At 46.2% G+C, this 20,136-nt stretch overlaps 1 protein-coding gene across 2 annotated transcripts in view; it reads left to right on the top strand.

Moving 5' to 3' along the window:
• SEMA5B (semaphorin 5B) overlaps window positions 1-20,136 on the top strand; it is a 492,183-nt gene that overhangs the window by 349,472 nt on the left and 122,575 nt on the right. The gene's annotated exons all lie outside the window — the stretch shown is intronic.

The raw sequence follows: 20,136 nt of genomic DNA, 5'->3' as shown, positions 1-20,136 counted from the left end.
CCTCCCACAATATTTCCATGCACTATTAATGGCTCTGCCCTTCCCACATTGATATTTCTATGCAGTATTAATGTCTGTGACCCTCCCACAATGATATTTCCTTGCAGTATTAATGGCTCTGCTCCTCCCACAATGATATTTCCATGCAGTATTAATGTCTCTGCCCCTCCCACAATATTTCCATGCAGTATTAATGGCTCTGCCCTTCCCACATTGATATTTCCTTGCAGTATTAATGTCTGTGACCCTCCCACAATGATATTTCCTTGCAGTATTAATGGCTCTGCTCCTCCCACAATGATATTTCCATGCAGTATTAATGTCTCTGCCCCTCCCACATTGATATTTCCTTGCAGTATTAATGTCTCTGCCCCTCCCACAATGATATTCCCTTCCCACAATGATATTTCCATGCAGTATTAATGGCTCTGCCCCTCCCACATTGATACTTCCTTGCAGTATTAATGTCTGTACCCCTCCCACAATGATATTTCCTTGTCTCCGCCCCTCCCACAATGATATTTCCTTGTCTTCGCCCCTCCCACAATGATATTTCCCTGCCTCATTCGTCTCTCTGCTCCTCCCTCAATGATATTTCCATGCAGTATTAATGTCTCTGCCCCTCCCACAATATTTCCCTGCAGTATTAGTGTTTGTTCCCTTTCCACAATGATATTTCCTTGCAGTATTAATGTATCTGCCCCTCCCACAATATTTCCATGCACTATTAATGGCTCTGCCCTTCCCACATTGATATTTCTATGCAGTATTAATGTCTGTGACCCTCCCACAATGATATTTCCTTGCAGTATTAATGGCTCTGCTCCTCCCACAATGATATTTCCATGCAGTATTAATGTCTCTGCCCCTCCCACAATATTTCCATGCAGTATTAATGGCTCTGCCCTTCCCACATTGATATTTCCTTGCAGTATTAATGTCTGTGACCCTCCCACAATGATATTTCCTTGCAGTATTAATGGCTCTGCTCCTCCCACAATGATATTTCCATGCAGTATTAATGTCTCTGCCCCTCCCACATTGATATTTCCTTGCAGTATTAATGTCTCTGCCCCTCCCACAATGATATTCCCTTCCCACAATGATATTTCCATGCAGTATTAATGGCTCTGCCCCTCCCACATTGATACTTCCTTGCAGTATTAATGTCTGTACCCCTCCCACAATGATATTTCCTTGTCTCCGCCCCTCCCACAATGATATTTCCTTGTCTCCGCCCCTCCCACAATGATATTTCCCTGCCTCATTCGTCTCTCTGCTCCTCCCACAATGATATTTCCATGCAGTATTAATGGCTCTGCTCCTCCCACAATGATATTTCCACGCAGTATTAATGTTTGTTCCCTTTCCACAATGATAATTCCATGCAGTATTAATGGCTCTGCCCCTCCCACATTGATATTTCCTTGCAGTATTAATGTCTGTGCCCCTCTCACAATGATATTTCCTCGTCTCTGCCCCTCCCACAATGATATTTCCCTGCCTCATTTGTCTCTCTGCTCCTCCCTCAATGATATTTCCATGCAGTATTAATGTCTCTGCCCCTCCCACAATATTTCCCTGCAGTATTAGTGTTTGTTCCCTTTCCACAATGATATTTCCTTGCAGTATTAATGTCTCTGCCCCTCCCACAATATTTCCATGCAGTATTAATGGCTCTGCCCTTCCCACATTGATATTTCCTTGCAGTATTAATGTCTGTGACCCTCCCACAATGATATTTCCTTGCAGTATTAATGGCTCTGCTCCTCCCACAATGATATTTCCATGCAGTATTAATGTCTCTGCCCCTCCCACAATATTTCCATGCAGTATTAATGGCTCTGCCCCTCCCACAATATTTCCATGCAGTATTAATGGCTCTGCCCCTCCCACATTGATATTTCCTTGCAGTATTAATGTCTGTGACACTCCCACAATGATATTTCCTTGCAGTATTAATGGCTCTGCTCCTCCCACAATGATATTTCCATGCAGTATTAATGTCTCTGCCCCTCCCACAATATTTCCATGCAGTATTAATGGCTCTACCCCTCCCACAATATTTCCATGCAGTATTAATGGCTCTGCCCCTTCCACATTGATATTTCCTTGCAGTATTAATGTCTGTGACACTCCCACAATGATATTTCCCTGCAGTATTAATGTCTCTGCTCCTCCCACAATGGTGGGACTTCAATGCAGAAATATGCAGAGTAATTTTGTGTCGCCACCAAGATGTTGGCAATGTGAGATTTCAGGGGATGAAGTATCATTTTCCTCTGCATATAAAATTTTAGTGGTCAAGTTAGGGTTGGTTGGAGGATTGGGAAAAGGTCAAGGTAGGGTTAAAGTGCAGTGGTGTGCCAGGCCTAAATAGGGCTGGTTAGAATAAATGTAAATACACAGCAATTCCCAGCTGTCACTTTGACCGCCTGGGGAGAAACTAGGGAAGGTGAAGAGGAGGAGGACATAGGAGATACGTCCTAAAAGTTTTGTGGAAGTTAGGACGTATCTCCTATGTCCTTCTCTTCACCTTCCGCTGTTTCTCCCCAGGCTGTCAAAATGACAGCCGGGAATTGCTGTGTATCACATTTATTCTAACCAGTTAGGAGATATGTCCTAACTTCCACAAAACTTTTAGAACGTATCTCCTAACTGGTTAGAATAAATGTGATGCACAGCAATTCCCGGCTGTCATTTTGACAGCCTGGGGAGAAACTGCGGAAGGTGAAGAGAAGGACGTAGGAGATACATCCTAACTTCCACAAAGCTTCTAGGACATATCTCCTAACTGGTTAGAGTAAATGTAATACACAACAATTCCTGGCTGTCACTTTGACCGCCTGGGGAGAAACTGCGGAAGGTGAAGAGAAGGACGTAGGAGATACATCCTAGAAGCACTGTGGAAGTTAGGACGTATCTCCTACGTCCTTCTCTTCACCTTCCACAGTTTTTCTCCCCAGGCTGTCAAAATGACAGCCGGGAATTGCTGTGTAATACATCTATTCTAACCAGTTAGGAGATACATCCTAGAAGCTTTGTGGAAGTTAGGAGGTATCTCCTAACTGGTTAGAATAGATGTATTACACAGCAATTCCCAGCTGTCATTTTGACCGCCTGAGGAGAAGGACGTAGGAAATACGTCCTAGAAGCTTTATGGAAGTTAGGACGTATGTCCTACGTCCTTCTCCTCTTCTTCTTCCGCAGTTTCTCCCCAGGCTATCAAAATGATAGCCGGGAATTGCTGTGTATTACATTTATTCTAACCAGTTAGGAGATATGTCCTAACTTCCACAAAGCTTCTAGGACGTATCTCCTATGTCTATACTGGTGTCTTCAGTGTTGGATACATTTTAGGAGTTCCAGTGATTTGCCGACTCATTTTTAAGGGTATGAGTTCCAAGGTTGTCACCCTTTCTCCCGTCTTCACTACCTGAACTCCTATCCCGCTGGATAGTGAAGATGGCGGCTCGCTGTGCCTGTGTACAAAGTACAAACCAGCAGCGGCAGCACCCATCCTCCGCTCTCTTCTGATTGCTATGATATAATTACCCGTCCTCTCAGATCGCTGCCAGATGTGTTATCCTTTCCGGCGTCTTGTCAGTGTTCCGTCCTGAGAATATTCCGAGGCAAATGGCAGCCGCGAGACAGGACCAGCGCCGGGAACTCGCGCCATTCTCGCCTCTCTCTGACAAACCGCCGCAAGACGTTTCCCCAGCGGAATCTTCCGAGACGTCGGAGTGTCAGGAGGACAACAGAGTCCTCAGTGTGTGTGGCAGGTTGGCGGGAGCAGATGATGCCACGTTTCTCATGTAATTATCCATCGTGGCCTCTGGACAGCTCAGAGCTGCTGATTGGCTGATCGGTAAACTCCAATAGCGGAGCGCGGCGAAGGTGTGATGGGTTTGGGGTAGAAGGAGATGATTTGTAAATCGGCCCCGGCTGGGGGGGTTCTGTCCGCCTTCCGCCCATGTGCAGATATTCATTTGTAATTTCTACCACTTCTGAAGATCTGCGCTTCTTTGTTACAAAGTAAAACTTTCACCCAAATGATACAAATTCACCCAAATGATACAAATTCACCCAAATGATACGAATTCGCACAAAGCCCCTAATCCGACCTCCGGCCTTTCCTGCAGGCTCCTCTCCTGGACTGAAATGACTTAATCTGATCACGCTGCACACTGTGAGCTTCTCACAATGTGCATTAGAAGCTGCAGCCAGTCAGAGCCCACCTGGCTGGAGGACGTCCTCCATCATTCATTCCTTTTGTTTCCCAGGCTGACTGCCCCTGGCCCCGCCCCTTTCATTCATTGGATCTCAGTTCTTACAATTGTGGAGGCTCAGCATCACATGTGGGCTTTGCCTATGCAAATACAGCTCGCCTAGGACCGCCCACTTCTCCAGACTGACACCCGCCCATCAATGCAGTGTCGGGACAACGTCACCTAGAACCCGGGGCGAATGTGCCAAACTGTCCCTTCCCCCTCCCAAATGTATCATTATGTGTCGGCAAAAATCCCCCTTGCCAGAAAAAAATTGAGTACCCCATAAGCATAAATCCGCCATTTCTTCCAGTACAAAAAAGTCCCCCCTCCTGGCACAAATGCTCTTCCCCATCCCCCTCCCAACACAAACCCCCCCCCCCAGCAAAAATACTCTTCCTCATCCCCTCCCAACACAAATCCCCCCCCCAGCACAAATGCTCTTCTGCACCCCTCTCCCGACACCCCCCCAGTACAAATGCTCTTCCCCACCCCCCTCCCAACACAAATCCCCCCAGCACAAATGCTCTTCCCCTCCCAACACAAATCCCCCCAGCACAAATGCTCTTCCCCACCCCCCTCCCAACACAAACCTCCCCTCCTAGCACAAATGCTCTTCCCCACCCCCCTCCCAACACAAATCCCCCTTCCCCACCCCCCTCCCAACATAACCCCCCCCCCCCTAGCACAAATGCTCTTCCCCACCCGCCTCCCAACACAACCCTCCTAGCACAAATGCTCTTCCCCACCCCCCACCCAACACAAATCCCCCCAGCACAAATGCTCTTCTGCACCCCTCTCCCGACACCCCCCCCCCCAGCACAAATGCTCTTCCCCATCCCCCTCCCAACACAAATCCCTCCAGCACAAATGCTCTTCCCCACCCCCCTCCCAACACAAACCTCCCCTCCTAGCACAAATGCTCTTCCCCACCCCCCTCCCAACACAAATCCCCCTTCCCCACCCCCCTCCCAACATAACCCCCCCCCCCCCAGCACAAATGCTCTTCCCCACCCGCCTCCCAACACAACCCTCCTAGCACAAATGCTCTTCCCCACCCCCCACCCAACACAAATCCCCCCAGCACAAATGCTCTTCCCCCATCTCCCTCCCAACACAAATCCCCCCCCAGCACAAATGCTTTTCCGCATCCCCTCCCAACACAAACCCCCCTCTCCTAGCACAAATGCTCTTCCCCACCCCCCTCCCAACACAACCCCTCCCAGCACAAATGCTCTTCCCCATCCTCCTCCCAACACAAATCCCCCCCCCCCCAGTACAAATGCTCTTCCCCCACCCCCCTCCCAACACAAAAAATTGAAAGGTTTTCTTTAAACATTTTACTAGCATGCTGATGAGGGGGAGGGGAGGGGCCAGGAAGGACAAAATGTAATCACAGTTATTTAAATATGGACACCCCCAATCTGCACACATCTCTGCAGGAAGTTCTATAGAGGAGAACAAAGGGGCCTATAAACAGCCGGATCCCACCTGCTTCAAGCCCAATGCTCGGCCTTGACTTGGCTATTCCAGGGGGCGCTATTTTTTTACTGACAATACGAATTGTCCAGCATGCTGGAAAATCTTTGTGCTGCTTCCCCATTCCCCCGCTTCCCTCTTATTGAGCAGATGGGCCGTACTGAACCATGCGTGCCCCACTTCATTCCTGCTGTGCACACAGCACCAATATTGTTTGCGGGTCCTGGCTCCGCAGAGGACAACCGGTAGATGTCCCCTCGGGGGAGAATCCGGCCGTCTATGGCAGACCTCAATCCCCGATAATAGATAATACACAAGAGGAATACCTTCCAATTCTGTGCGACTTTATCCAACTCTGCCATTCATACAGTCCCACAAAATTAGAAGGAATTCCTTTTCTCTATATATTGTAGACATGTGCAGAGCGAACACAATGAGTTTAATTTCGATTCGTTATTTACATAAATTTGTTAAGTTAAATTAGTTTAATCCATTTCACTTGTTTTCGGAATTCATTTCGCTTATTCGTATTCGAATCAGTTTTGAATAGTTTTCGAATGCGAAAAGTTTTTTCCAATTTCCAAAGAGAGTAAAATAGAAAATAAAGGAATCAAATAGAAAAAAATAGAATAGAAAAGAATATAACAGAAAATAAAAGAATAGAATATAACAGTGCAAAACAGAACTAAATAGGATAGAAAATAATAGAATAGAAAGGAAAAAAAATAAAAAAATATATAATAGAAAAATTATAACCATCTTCTGAAATGCGAATAGAATATAAATAATGTAACCATTTTCCAAAAATCTAATAGAATCAATTTGAAATTGAATAGAATGAATATAACCATCTTCCCATACTAATCTATTATTTTCTATTCTGTTCAAATTCTAAATTGATTCTATTTGAGTTTTGGGAAATGGTTATAGTCTTTCTCTATTCTATTGTTTTTTTTTTTAATGGATTCTTTTTCGATTTTTTTCTATTCTATTATTTTCTATTCTATTATTTTATTTTCTATTCAAATTTATTCTATTCGAAATTAAAATTTTGGAAGATGGTTGTGTTCTTTCTATATTATTCCATTCTGTTTTTTTTTTTTCTATACTGTTCTATTATTTTCTATTCTGTTCAAATCTATTCTTTTTGATTCTATTCAAATTCAAATTGATTCTATTTGAATTTTCGGAAATTGTTATATTCTATTTTTTTCTCTTCTTTTCTATTCTATTTTAGTCTATTCTATTCTTTTTTTTCTATTCTTTTCTATTTTATTCTTTTCTTATGTAATCAAATTCGGATTTATTCTATTTGAAATTCAAATTTCAGAAGAGGGTTATATTCTTTCTATGTCGTTCTGTTATACTGCATTTGTTTCTATTATAGTCTAGTCTATTCTCTTCTTTTTTTTTTCTATTCTATTTTGTTCTGTGTCACTCTGTTATTTTCTATTAGATTCTTTTCTATTATAATATTTGTTTTCTGTTCTATTCCTTTTATTTTCGATTCAATTTTATTCTCTTTAGAAATACCAAAAACTATTCGAAAAGTATTCGGAATAATGTAACCATTTTCCAAAAATCTAATAGAATCAGTTTGAAATTGAATAGGATGAATATAACCATCTTCCCATACTAATCTATTATTTTCTATTCTATTCAAATTCTAAATTGATTCTATTTGAGTTTTGGGAAAACGTTCTATTCTATTGTTTTTGTTTTTTTTAATGGATTCTTTTTTCGATTTTTTTTTCTATTCTATTATTTTATTTTCTATTCAAATTTATTCTATTCGAAATTAAAATTTTGGAAGGTGGTTGTGTTCTTTCTATGCTATTCCATTCTGGGTTTTTTTTCTATACTGTTCTATTATTTTCTATTCTGTTCAAATCTATTCTTTTTGATTCTATTCAAATTGATTCCATTTGAATTTTCGGAAATGGTTATATTCTATTCTATTTTTTTTCTCTTCTTTTCTATTCCATTTTAGTCTATTCTATTCTTTTTTTCTATTCTTTTCTATTTTATTCTTTTCTTATGTAATCAAATTCGGATTCATTCTATTTGAAATTCAAATTTCAGAAGAGGGTTATATTCTTTCTATGTCGTTCTGTTATACTGTATTTGTTTCTATTATAGTCTAGTCTATTCTGTTTTATTTTTTATTATTTTTATTTTCTATTTTGTTCTGTGTTACTCTGTTATTTTCTATTAGATTCTTTTCTATTATAGTATTTGTTTTCTATTCTATTCCTTTTATTTTCGATTCAATTTTATTCTCTTTAGAAATACGAAAACTATTCAAATTCGAAAAGTATTCGGAATAATGTAACCATTTTCCAAAAATCTAATAGAATCAATTTGAAATTGAATAGAATGAATATAACCATCTTCCCATACTAATCTATTATTTTCTATTCTATTCAAATTCTAAATTGATTCTATTTGAGTTTTTGGAAAACTTTCTATTCTATGTTTTTTTTTTTTTTTTATGTATTTTTTGTTCGATTTTTTTTTCTATTCTATTATTTATTTTCTATTCAAATTTATTCTATTCGAAATTCAAATTTTGGAAGATGGTTGTGTTCTTTCTATGCTATTCCGTTCTGGGTTTTTTTTTTCTATACTATTCTATTATTTTCTATTCTATTTGAATCTATTCTTTTCAATTCTATTTGAATTTTGGGAAATGGTTATATTCTATTCTATTGTGTTGTTTTTTATTATTCTTTTCTATTATATTTTAGTCTATTCTATTCTTTTTTCTATTCTTATGTAATCAAATTCGGATTTATTCTATTTGAAATTCAAATTTCAGAAGAGGGTTATATTCTTTCTATGTCGTTCTGTTATATCTGTATTTGTTTCTATTATAGTCTAGTCTATTCTGTTTTTTTTTATTTTTATTTTTATTTTTTTTTCTATTCTATTTTGTTCTGTGTTACTCTGTTATTTTCTATTATAGTATTTGTTTTCTATTCTATTCCTTTTATTTTCGATTCTATTTTATTCTCTTTAGAAATACGAAAACTATTCAAATTCGAAAAGTATTCGGAAAATATTCAAATTAGAATTTTGTCCGAATTTTTTTTTTTTTTTTACGCTATTTCGGATTAGTTGAAATTCAGTACTATTGTAATTCGGAAATTCGGATACATCCGGATTTCCAAAAAACGAAGATTTGTCCGAATTTCAATTTTGAGACGAAATGAACCGCACATGTCTAATATATCAGGACGAAGGCGCTTCCATCCTTCCACCATATCCCCCACATCAGTAGATAATGCTGGTGACGGCTGGCTGGTATTCGGGGGAAAAGTTCCTCCTGTCACGCAGCCAATCCCGGCGGGTTTGTGGGTCGCCGGCTCCGATTCCCATCCCGGAGAATAGGAGGAAGATTTTGTGTCTGGCCTTTGTCCCGCTGATGATGATGTGTGTGGTCGGCTGCCAGGACCCGACAAATGAAAAGCGTCTGTGACCTGGATTCCCATTATGTCAGAAAACTTGAGTCCTGAATGGCGAGATTGTTTAGGTAACCTTTTGCGTGCCGCGGACGCAACGATTCCCACCAGTCACGCTCCCGCCGACCCGCGTGACGTCAGGGCGCTCCCATTGTCGGGGGGCCGAGGTCGGGTTCCAGCTGGGCCTGTCCATTGGAAGGTTGGAGCCGTCCCCGGCACAATGGACACAGAGGTGTCCTCTGAAGTGTCGTCTTTCATCTGTGCCGGCGGCTCTGTTTTACCAAGTGAAAAACTTTATGCAACGTTTAGGCAGACCTTGTGTGCCCCGGGCGTAGGTGGCCCACGGACAGAGATGGCAAGTTTTAAACGAGGAGGGCCATTAATGTTCTTAAGTGCCATTAATTAGTGGGGTCCCCATACTGAATAATTGTATTGTAAGGATTAAAGGGGACCTGTCATTGACCACCACACTGCACTACAATGAATAGGCGCGATGTTTTATTAACACCAATAAGCCATAACTTTATGACCACTGACACTGGCACCTCAAAGTGGGCGGGATATATAAGGCAGCAAGTGAACACGTTGTCTCTACAGATGAAAGCAGAAAAAAAAAAAAGGCAAGCGTAAGGATTTGAGGGACTTTGACAAGGACCAAATTGTAATGTCTAGACTGCTGGGTTAGAGCAACTCCAAGACCGCAGCTCTTGTGGAACGTTCCTGGTCTGCAGTGGTCAGGACCGACCAAAAGTGGTCCAAGGAACCAACAGCAGGAACATGGGATGGGAAAACTCATTGATGGAGGTGGTGGGGGGCTCATTGATAGAGGTGGGGGAGAAGGCTCATTGATAGAGGTGGGGGAGAAGGCTCATTGATGGAGGTGGGGAGGGAAGGCTCATTGATGGAGGTGGGAAGGGAAGGCTCATTGATGGAGGTGGGAAGGGAAGGCTCATTGATGGAGGTGGGAAGGGAAGGCTCATTGATGGAGGTGGGGGGAGAAAGCTCATTGATAGAGGTGGGGACAGGGGGTGGCTCATTGATTGAAGTGATGTTGAGGGGGGCCCATTGATGGAGGTGAGGAGGGAAGGCTCATTGACGAAAGTGGGGAGTGAAAGCTCATTGATGGGGGGGGGCTCATTGATAGAGGTGGGGAGGGAAGGCTCATTAATGGATTGGGGGGGGGCACATTTATAGAGGTGGGGAGGGAAGGCTCATTGACGGAGGTGGGGAGGGAAGGCACATTGATGGAGGTGGGGAGGGAAGGCACATTGATGGAGGTGGGGAGGGAAGGCACATCGATGGAGGTGGGGAGGGAAGGCTCATTGATGGAGGTGGGGAGGGAAGGCACATTGATGGAGGTGGGGAGGGAAGGCACATCGATGGAGGTGGGGAGGGAAGGCTCATTGATGGAGGTGGGGAGAGAAGGCTCATTGATGGAGGTGGGGAGGGAAGGCTCATTGATGGATGTGGGGAGGGAAGGCTCATTGATAGAGGTGGGGAGGTAGGCTCATTGACGGAGGTGGGGAGGGAAGGCTCATTGATTGAGGTGGGGACGGGGTGGGTGGCTCATTAATGGAGATGGGAAGGAAAGACTCATTGATTGAAGTGATGTTGAGGGGGCTCATTGATGGAGGTGGGGAGGGAAGGCTCATTGAGGGAGGTGGGGAGGGAAGGCTCATTGAGGGAGGTGGGGAGGGAAGGCCCATTGATGGTGGTGGGGAGGGAAGGCTCATTGATGGAGGTGGGGAGGGAAGGCCCATTGATGGAGGTGGGGAGGGAAGGCTCATTGATGGAGGTGGGGAGGGAAGGCTCATTGATGGAGGTGGGGAGGGAAGGCTCATTGATGGAGGTGGGGAGGGAAGGCTCATTGATGGAGGTGGGGAGGGAAGGCTCATTGATGGAGGTGGGGAGGGAAGGCCCATTGATGGAGGTGGGGAGGGAAGGCTCATTGATGGAGGTGGGGAGGGAAGGCTCATTGATGGAGGTGGGGAGGGAAGACTCATTGACGGAGGTGGGGAGGGAAGACTCATTGACGGAGGTGGGGAGGGAAGGCTCATTGATGGAGGTGGGGAGGGAAGGCTCATTGACGGAGGTGGGGAGGGAAGGCTCATTGACGGAGGTGGGGAGGGAAGGCTCATTGACGGAGGTGGGGAGGGAAGGCTCATTGACGGACGTGGAAAGGGAAGGCTCATTGACAGAATTTGTGGAGAGGGAAGGCTCATTGACAGAATTTGTGGAGAGGGAAGGCTCATTGACAGAATTTGTGGAGAGGGAAGGCTCATTGACAGAATTTGTGGAGAGGGAAGGCTCATTGACAGAATTTGTGGAGAGGGAAGGCTCATTGACAGAATTTGTGGAGAGGGAAGGCTCATTGATGGAGGTGGGGATGGAAGGCTCATTAATGGATTGGGAGGGCACATTTATGGGGGTGGGGAGGGAAGACTCATTGATGGAGGTGTGGAGGGAAAGCTCATTAATGGAGGTGGGAGGAGAAGGCTCGTGGATGGAGGTGGGGAGGAAAGGCTCATTGATGGAGGTGGGGACGGGGGGGGGGGGTGCCTTATTGATGGAGGTGAGGAGGGAAGGCTCATTAATGGGGATGGGGAGGGAAGACTCATTGATGTGGGTGGGGAAAGAAGGCTCATTGATGGAGGTGAGGGAAGGTTCATTGATGGAGGTGGGGAGGGAAAACTCATTGATGGAGGTGGGGAGGGAAAACTCATTGATGGAGGTGGGGATGGAAGGCCCATTGATGGATTGGGGGGGGGGGGGCACATTGATGGAGGTGAGGAGGGAAGGCTCATTGGTATTAGTTCTTATATTATACTAAAGGGGCCCAGCTGCGGTCAGTGATATTAGTTGTGATATTATATTGTAGGGGCTCATTGATTGAAGTGGGGATGGGGGGGGGGTTGCCCATTGCGGTTGATAATAGTCATTCTTTAGGGGCTCAGCTGTGGTCGGAGATTTTAGATCTGATATTATACTATAGGGGCCCGGCTGCAGTCAGTGATATTAGTTCATTGTTATACTATAGGGGCCCGGCTGCGCTCGCAGTCAGTGGAAGGTTACATCAATATAGAAGGAGGTGCGGGCGAGAAGAGGGCCCGGTGCTCCGGAGTTTTCCACTCACACACTACAAGGAGGCCGGCGGAGCTGTTTGCTCAGTATAATGTGTTTGCTTCCATTTCTCCGGGAATAGTAGAATAAGTCTAAAGCAAACCTCTCGGATCGAAGAGTTAAATTGGACCCGGCGAGCTGATTTTGTGCCCTTAAGGTGCGATTTCCAATTAAGATTAGCGCATTCTTGTACAGATCCGCGCTCTCCCCCATCTGGTCCCGGTACGCCGTGTTTACAAGCCTGCGGAGGGATTAGTGCCAGAACGGAACTAAGAGGGGAGATGGCAGTGCCAGGGACCCCGGGGTCAGGAGAGCAGCCAAAAATCTGCCGCGATCCGCGCCAGCGTACCTGTTAACCCGTTTGCGGCCCTCCGAAGACGCGCAACATTCCTTTACACTGCCGAACCTGCGTGTAAAGTCGCGATTGCAAGCTCTTATGGTTTCCATTTACATGCTGGAGGGCTGCCAACCCCCCCGAACACTGATCCCTTTATGAACTGGCTGGAATATATTCAGAATTGAAAGCCGGGGTTGGATTAGTCCCTGTAGTGCTAGAAGGGAAGAAGGAATCTTAATGAAAATAAGAAATAAGCTTCTCTTTGTATATTTTGTTTTTTAGCAAATTTACTTCCCATCCATAAAACGCTCTGGGCTTTCTCCAGCGTCTCAGGATCGCCCGTTCTGGGACTTGTAGTTCTACAAATGCTGAGACGAGACATGGAAAAATTGCCACTATGTAACAATCTGAGTGTACAATTACCTTTAGATCGATCAGCGGCTATGTATAATGAGAGGGTAGAGGCCGCCTGGCGCCTGCCCACAGTGTGGGTGGCACAGCCAGGCTAGGTGATGTACCCGCACGTCGCAGCTATTTTGTTTTGGGTGCACGCCCCCTGCTTGACCCTTGCTGTGCTTGGGCAGAGCAAGAGTTTGTCAGCAGGTTTCAGCCAATGATTGTGGCTGTATACCTGCTGATTGTCCAGTCACAGCACAGAGCTCTCTGTGTTTGCAAACACGCAGAACGCTGTACATAGATCAGCGATCTGGCTGTTTTCTCTGCCTGAAAAAGCTGGGAGGAAAAAATTGCCAGATCTGCTCCTTCATTTGGGGGTGGGGGGGTGCTCTAATACAGGAGGTGTGTTACTGGCCAGATCACTAGGTGAAAACAGAGAGAAAAAAAGCCTAAAGAGAAAACGAATGCAGCCACCACATCTAATGATTAGTAAACACGTGGGGGATGGGCATGAGATAATTCTGACCCTACAAAGGTACCATTCCATATAGAGAAAATATTATACTAGAGAAAGATTGAGCAGGACTTTGCATGTACACACCGTAGGGTCTAACGAATACACAAAACATGGGGATTAAAAAGTTAACAAGTCTTTATTCTACAAAAAAATGTGGTTTAAAAAAAAGTTCAAAATACAACTGGTTAAAATCAGTTACCTTTAATTTGTCCGGGCTGTTGCTGGTCCTGGCCGGAGAATCTGGAAAGAATGGCCTACGCGTTTCGCGGGACATCCCGCTTCATCAGGGCCTTGCATTAAAGCACAGATTGTACATATACTGTAACGATATACAAACTCATTATTAGCAAAAAATACAAATAAGAATTGAAAAGCAACTTTGTTTCCAAAGCAATACTAAATGGCTCCAAAAAAAAAAAAAAAAAGATTTACTAATGACATCACAATGTTTTATTTTCTTATAACAACCACCTAATAAAGCTTGTTACATGCACCAAAGCAATGGGGGGAGGGGGGGGGGTCGGAGGGACAAAGAGGGCAAATTTCTAAGGCAAATTTCTATAACCAATACTCGAAAACATGCGAGGGACCGTGAAAAAATGTCACCCGTGTGGTATCAGCGAGCGGCCTGACGGAGGTTGTGCCGGGGGAGCCGCTGGGATTTACTCCTTATCCTCCCAATGTGGAAAGGGATTCCTATGTGATGATGGCCATCAACCTATATTTGGTAATGATATTTATGACATTTTTGGGTATAAAACCGCTTTAAGAATCCTGCCAGTAACAGCGCTTCCTGTTGAAGGCTGACAATGTACAGTGCGGTCTTCCTGCCGTGTGCCCTCCTTCAATTGGCTGCTGGGCCGTCTATCTGATGGACCTGATTGGCAGTCCAATGGCCAACTAAAAGCGGTCGCATTGGCGGGCTGACAATGCTGCTGCTAATTGCAAATCCCTGCAAATCCAATAAGACCCCTTTCAGACTGGGAGCGGTGTTCAGGCGCTTTAGCGCTGAAAATTGCCTCTGCTAAGCGCCTGAAAACCGCCTCCCATTCATTCCAGTGTGACTTTTCACACCGGGGGGGCGGTGCGCTTGCGGGACTTCCGGAACAGTCCTGCAAGCAGCGTCTTTGGGGCGGGTTGGGTGCGCTGTATTTAGCGTTCCCAAAACACCCTTTACAAAGCGCCTGAAAAGCGATTCAAAAGCGCCGCAAAACAGGAGTTTTTAACCCCTTTTTTGGAGTTAAAAGGCCCCCGATAGCGGCCAAAAGCAGGGCAAGAAAGCGCCGCTTAAACAGCGCTAATGCCGCGTACACGCGACAGAACTTTTCGTCGGACTAGGTCCGACGGTCTTCCTGACGGACTTCCCGAAGGACTTTCCGAACGAACGGACTTGGCCACACACAATCACATCAAAGTCCGACTGAATCGAACGCGATGACTTATGGCCGGAGTAGAATAAGGAAGTTCATAGCCAGTAGCCAATAGCTGCCCTAGCGTCGGCTTTCGTCTGTCGGACCAGCATACAGACGAATGGATTTTTCGACCGGAACTCAAGTCCGTCGGAAAGATTTGAAACATGTTTTATTTCTAGGTTCCGTCGGACTTTTGGGAAAAAAAAAGTCCACTGGAGCCCCACACACGATCATAATATCCGATGGATTCATTCCGTTGGACCTAGTCCGTTGAAAAGACCGGTCGGGTGTACGCGGCATAAGGCCCCTTTCACGCTACCGCGACTTGAGTCACGAGATTTTGCCACGATTTTTCCCACAATTTTGTGGATGCGATTTGGCCGCGATTTTAGATAATACCTGTGTAAACTTGGGGTCTGTGGACCACAACTCGCATCAAAGTCAGACCAAACTAGTACAGGGACTACTTTGAAGTCGGCACGACATGAAGTCGCAAAGATATGAAAGGTACTCGTTGGAAATCGTGGGGCTAGACTTGTCAGGCGACTTTGCAGTCCCAATTAGCACGTCAAGTCACACAAGCGTGAAAGGGGCTGAATTAAGCGCCGCTAAAACGAGCGGCGCTTTACTGCGATTGCGGTCGCGGCCCCCCGGTGTAAAAAGGGGTCTAAGCCATTTGGATGGGGAGATGCAAGGCCAGTTTTAGAACCAGGACTTGCTGTTCCTTTTGTGCAAATCACCTGAAGCAACATATGATTAACACCTTCCTTTAGTGCAGCCAGGTCGTGCACCAGTGGGGGTGGGGGGCAGCTAATGACATGTATGTGACAGATAGTTGGGTGTTTGGCTAGCTGTCTCATAATGGTAGAAAAATACGTGTGTTTTTTTTCGCTGTATTTTTGGCGCGGTCCCCCCGACTTGTACTGGCCGGGCCACAGACGTAACTGTGGGCAAGCTGTTCCATGTTGATGAGCGCCGCCCTCTCTCAGCCGACCTTCCTCCACGCGGCGTCTTTATACATCCCTGACACTTTGCTTGCAAACATTTAATAGCTAAAATAAAGCTTATTTTACGAGATCTTGGGGTTGCGCGGTTTTGCTTGTCTCGCTGCCTGTTCCCGTGTCAAGGCGCGGTTTTGTTGATTGCTCGCCGTCTCTGTATGTTTTCAGTCGTGTCATGAAAGTGATAAAGGAGGAGCGCTCTCTGGAAGTAGTTTATGCCGAGCTCTTAACGTCGGTCTGTCAACCTGCGCGCTCGTCACCAGGGGGAGGGGGAGGTGAATTTGTAACAAGCGAGTTGCTCATCTGTGATAAGAGGCGGTGCAGAGATTGTCGGAGGTTATTTATTACTGTTTATTTGAGCAAATTGGTTCAGTCGCCATTTTACGCCATCCGGGATTTGGCAGCACAACCTACACATTTTTCCCAAGAAGATCTCACTGTACGATGTTCTTCTTTCCCTTTTCTTCCAGTTGTCCTTTCCCTTTCCCATTCCTCCTTCCATTCCAGTCTCCTTTATCTCCGATGTCCTTTCCCTTTCCCATTCCTCCTTCCATTCCATCTCCTTTATCTCCAATGTTATTTCCCTTTCCCATTCCTCCTTCCATTCCAATCTCCTTTATCTCCGATGTTCTTTCCCTTTCCCATTCTTCCTTCCATTCCAATCTCCTTTATCTCCAATGTTCTTTCCCTTTCCCATTCCTCCTTCCATTTCAATCTCCTTTATCTCCAATGTTATTTCCCTTTCCCATTCCTCCTTCCATTCCAATCTCCTTTATTCTCCAATGTCCTTTCCCTTTCCTCCTTCCATTCCAATCTCCTTTATCTCCGATGTTCTTTCCCATTCCTCCTTCCATTCCAATCTCCTTTATCTCCGATGTTCTTTCCCTTTCCCATTCCTCCTTCCATTCCAATCTTCTTTATCTCCGATGTTCTTTCCCTTTCCCATTCCTCCTTCCATTTCAATCTCCTTTATCTCCAATGTTATTTCCCTTTCCCATTCCTCCTTCCATTCCAATCTCCTTTATCTCCGATGTCCTTTCCCTTTCCCATTCCTCCTTCCATTCCAATCTCCTTTATCTCCGATGTCCTTTCCCTTTCCCATTCCTCCTTCCATTCCAATCTCCTTTATCTCCAATGTTCTTTCCCTTTCCCATTCCTCCTTCCATTCCAGTCTCCTTTATCTCCGATGTCCTTTCCCTTTCCCATTCCTCCTTCCATTCCAATCTCCTTTATCTCCGATGTTCTTTCCCTTTCCCATTCCTCCTTCCATTCCAATCTCCTTTATCTCCGATGTTCTTTCCCTTTCCCATTCCTCCTTCCATTCCAATCTCCTTTATCTCCAATGTTATTTCCCTTTCCCATTCCTCCTTCCATTCCAATCTCCTTTTTCTCCGACGTTCTTTCCCTTTCCCATTCCTCCTTCCATTCCAATCTCCTTTATCTCCAATGTTATTTCCCTTTCCCATTCCTCCTTCCATTCCAATCTCCTTTTTCTCCAATGTTCTTTCCCTTTCCCATTCCTCCTTCCATTCCAATCTCCTTTATCTCCAATGTTCTTTCCCTTTCCCATTCCTCCTTCCATTCCAATCTCCTTTATCTCCGATGTCCTTTCGCTTTCCCATTCCTCCTTCCATTCCAATCTCCTTTTTCTCCAATGTTCTTTCGCTTTCCCATTCCTCCTTCCATTCCAATCTCCTTTATCTCCGATGTTCTTTCGCTTTCCCATTCCTCCTTCCATTCCAATCTCCTTGATCTCCGATGTTCTTTCCCTTTCCTTCATAGCGAAGAAAACCAGAATAAACCTTCAGATGGTCCGACCCCACCCCCCCCCCCCCAACATTCTCTCTATTCACCAAAATTGTTCCCTATTTTCCGTGTGTTGTATTAGGTCTGGCCAAGCGTTTTCTACAACTCTCCTGTCCTCCGATTATCCTAAAGCAGAACTCCCACCAAAAACACCCAAGATAGAAATGAAAATACCCTAAAAGAAAAAAAAGAAAATAATGAAAGTCAGCTTTTGCTACAATATTCACATTGAACCCAAATATGTACACTGCAGTTCTTCTTTTCTGCCACTAGATGTCCTCAGTCTGATGGCCAACCTACTTCCTGAGCCTCGGCAGTCATGGACCCGCCCCCCCCCCCCCCCCCCCCCACACACACATTCTATGACTGGACAGTGAAAGGAGAAGCAGCACAGTGATGAGCTTATCTCTGTTACTCTGTTCTTGCCTCCCATCATCAGCACATGAACCAGTTGGCTACTTGTGCTGCTTCTCCTCCGCCTCACGTTCCAGCCCAGCCCTGCTGTATTTTGCCTTTTAAAGACCAGACTCTGGAAACTTTAAAAAAATAAATTTACCTTTAACCCCCCCCCCCCCCCCCCACCAGCACTCTAAGGGTTACATGCACATTATGTCTACAAGGGTACAGGAACAGTTAGTATTATTTACACCCTTCTGCCTCAAGCGCTGGTTTGTGGTCAGTCCCTCAGCATTATCATGTACAATGCAGTGCTACTAACTCGTCATTGTACATGGAGGGAAGCAAGCATGCGAAAAGCTGCTGGGAACTGGTACACTGCTGTAGGGACCAGACACACAGCTGGAGGGACCATAGAGAGGAGGCGGCAGGGGACTGTGGGAGGGGTAATACTGGAGGGACCATAGAGAGGAGGTGGCAGGGGACTGGGGGGGGGTAATACTGGAGGGACCATAGAGAGGAGGTGGCAGGGGACTGGGGGAGGCTAATACTGGAGGGACCATAGAGAGGAGGTGGCAGGGGACTGGGGGGGGGGTAATACTGGAGGGACCATAGAGAGGAGGTGGCAGGGGACTGGGGGGGGGGGTAATACTGGAGGGACCATAAAGAGGAGGTGGCAGGGGACTGGGGGAGGCTAATACTGGAGGGACCATAGAGAGGAGGTGGCAGGGGACTGGGGGGGGGGGGGGGGGTAATACTGGAGGGACCATAGAGAGGAGGTAGGCAGGGGACTGGGGGTACTACTGGAGGGACCTTGGTGATGAGGATGTGGGGGACTGGGTGCCCTGCTTGATGGACCATAGAGAGGAGACTGTGGGGGACTGGTGGGCACACTGTTTAAGGAACCGTAGAGAGGAGCCTGTGAGTGGACAAAATGCACTTTTGGAGGCACCATAGAGGGAAAACTGCAGGGGACCAGACACGCTGTTGGAGGGACCATAGAAAGGAGGCTGCGGGGGGGGGGGGGGGGGTGGGGGGGGACAAGTGTATTACTGAACGGACCTTACAGAGGAGGCTGTGGGGACTGGGTACACTGCTGGAGGGACCATAGAGAACGCTGCAGGAGTCTGGGCGTACTACTGGAGGGACCTTTGTGATGAGGCTGTGGAGGTCCAGGCCAACTGCTGGAGGGACCATGGAGAGGAGGCTGTGGGGGACTGGATGAACTGCTGGAGGGACCAGGGGGAAAGCTGAGGGGGTCTGGCTATACTACTGGGGAGACTTTGGTGGTGAGGCTGAGAAGGTCCAGGCGAAATGCTAGAGAGACCATAGAGAGTAGACTGGGGGGGGGGGGGGCGGGGGGGGCAGACACTCTGTTGGAGGGACCATTGAAAGGAGGCTGCGGGGGGACAAGTGTATTACTAAACAGACCTTACAGAGGAGGCTGTGGGGACTTGGGTACACTGCTGGAGGGACCATAGAGAAAGCTGCAGGGGTCTGGGCATACTAATGGAGTGACCTTGGTGATGAGACTGTGGAGGTCCAGGCGAACTGCTGGAGGGACCATAGAGAGGAGGCTGTGGGGGACCAGGCACTATGCTGAGGGACCATAGAGAGGAGGCTGTGGGGGACCAGGCTCACTGCTGGAGGGACCATAGAGAGGAGGCTGTGGGGACAAGGCACTATGCTGGAGGGACCATAGAGAGAAGGCTGTGGGGGACAAGGCACACTGCTGGAGGGACCATAGAGAGGAGGCTGTGGGGACTGGATGAACTGCTGGACGGACCATAAGAAAAGCTGAGGGGGTCTGGCCATACTACTGGAGAGACCTTGGTGATGAGGCTGAGAAGGTCCAGTTGAAATGCTAAAGGGACCAGGCACATTGCGTGGGGTGCCATAGAGAGGAGGCTGTGGGGGGACCAGGCACATTGCTGGAGGAACCA

Source organism: Lithobates pipiens, unplaced genomic scaffold (genome assembly GCF_037356315.1).
Source record: "Lithobates pipiens isolate NorthernLeopardFrog02 unplaced genomic scaffold, aLitPip1_a1.2 Scaffold_22, whole genome shotgun sequence".
NCBI lineage: Eukaryota > Metazoa > Chordata > Amphibia > Anura > Ranidae > Lithobates > Lithobates pipiens.
The sequence above is the reverse complement of the archived record's forward strand: the minus strand, read 5'-3'. Positions and strand labels throughout refer to the sequence as shown.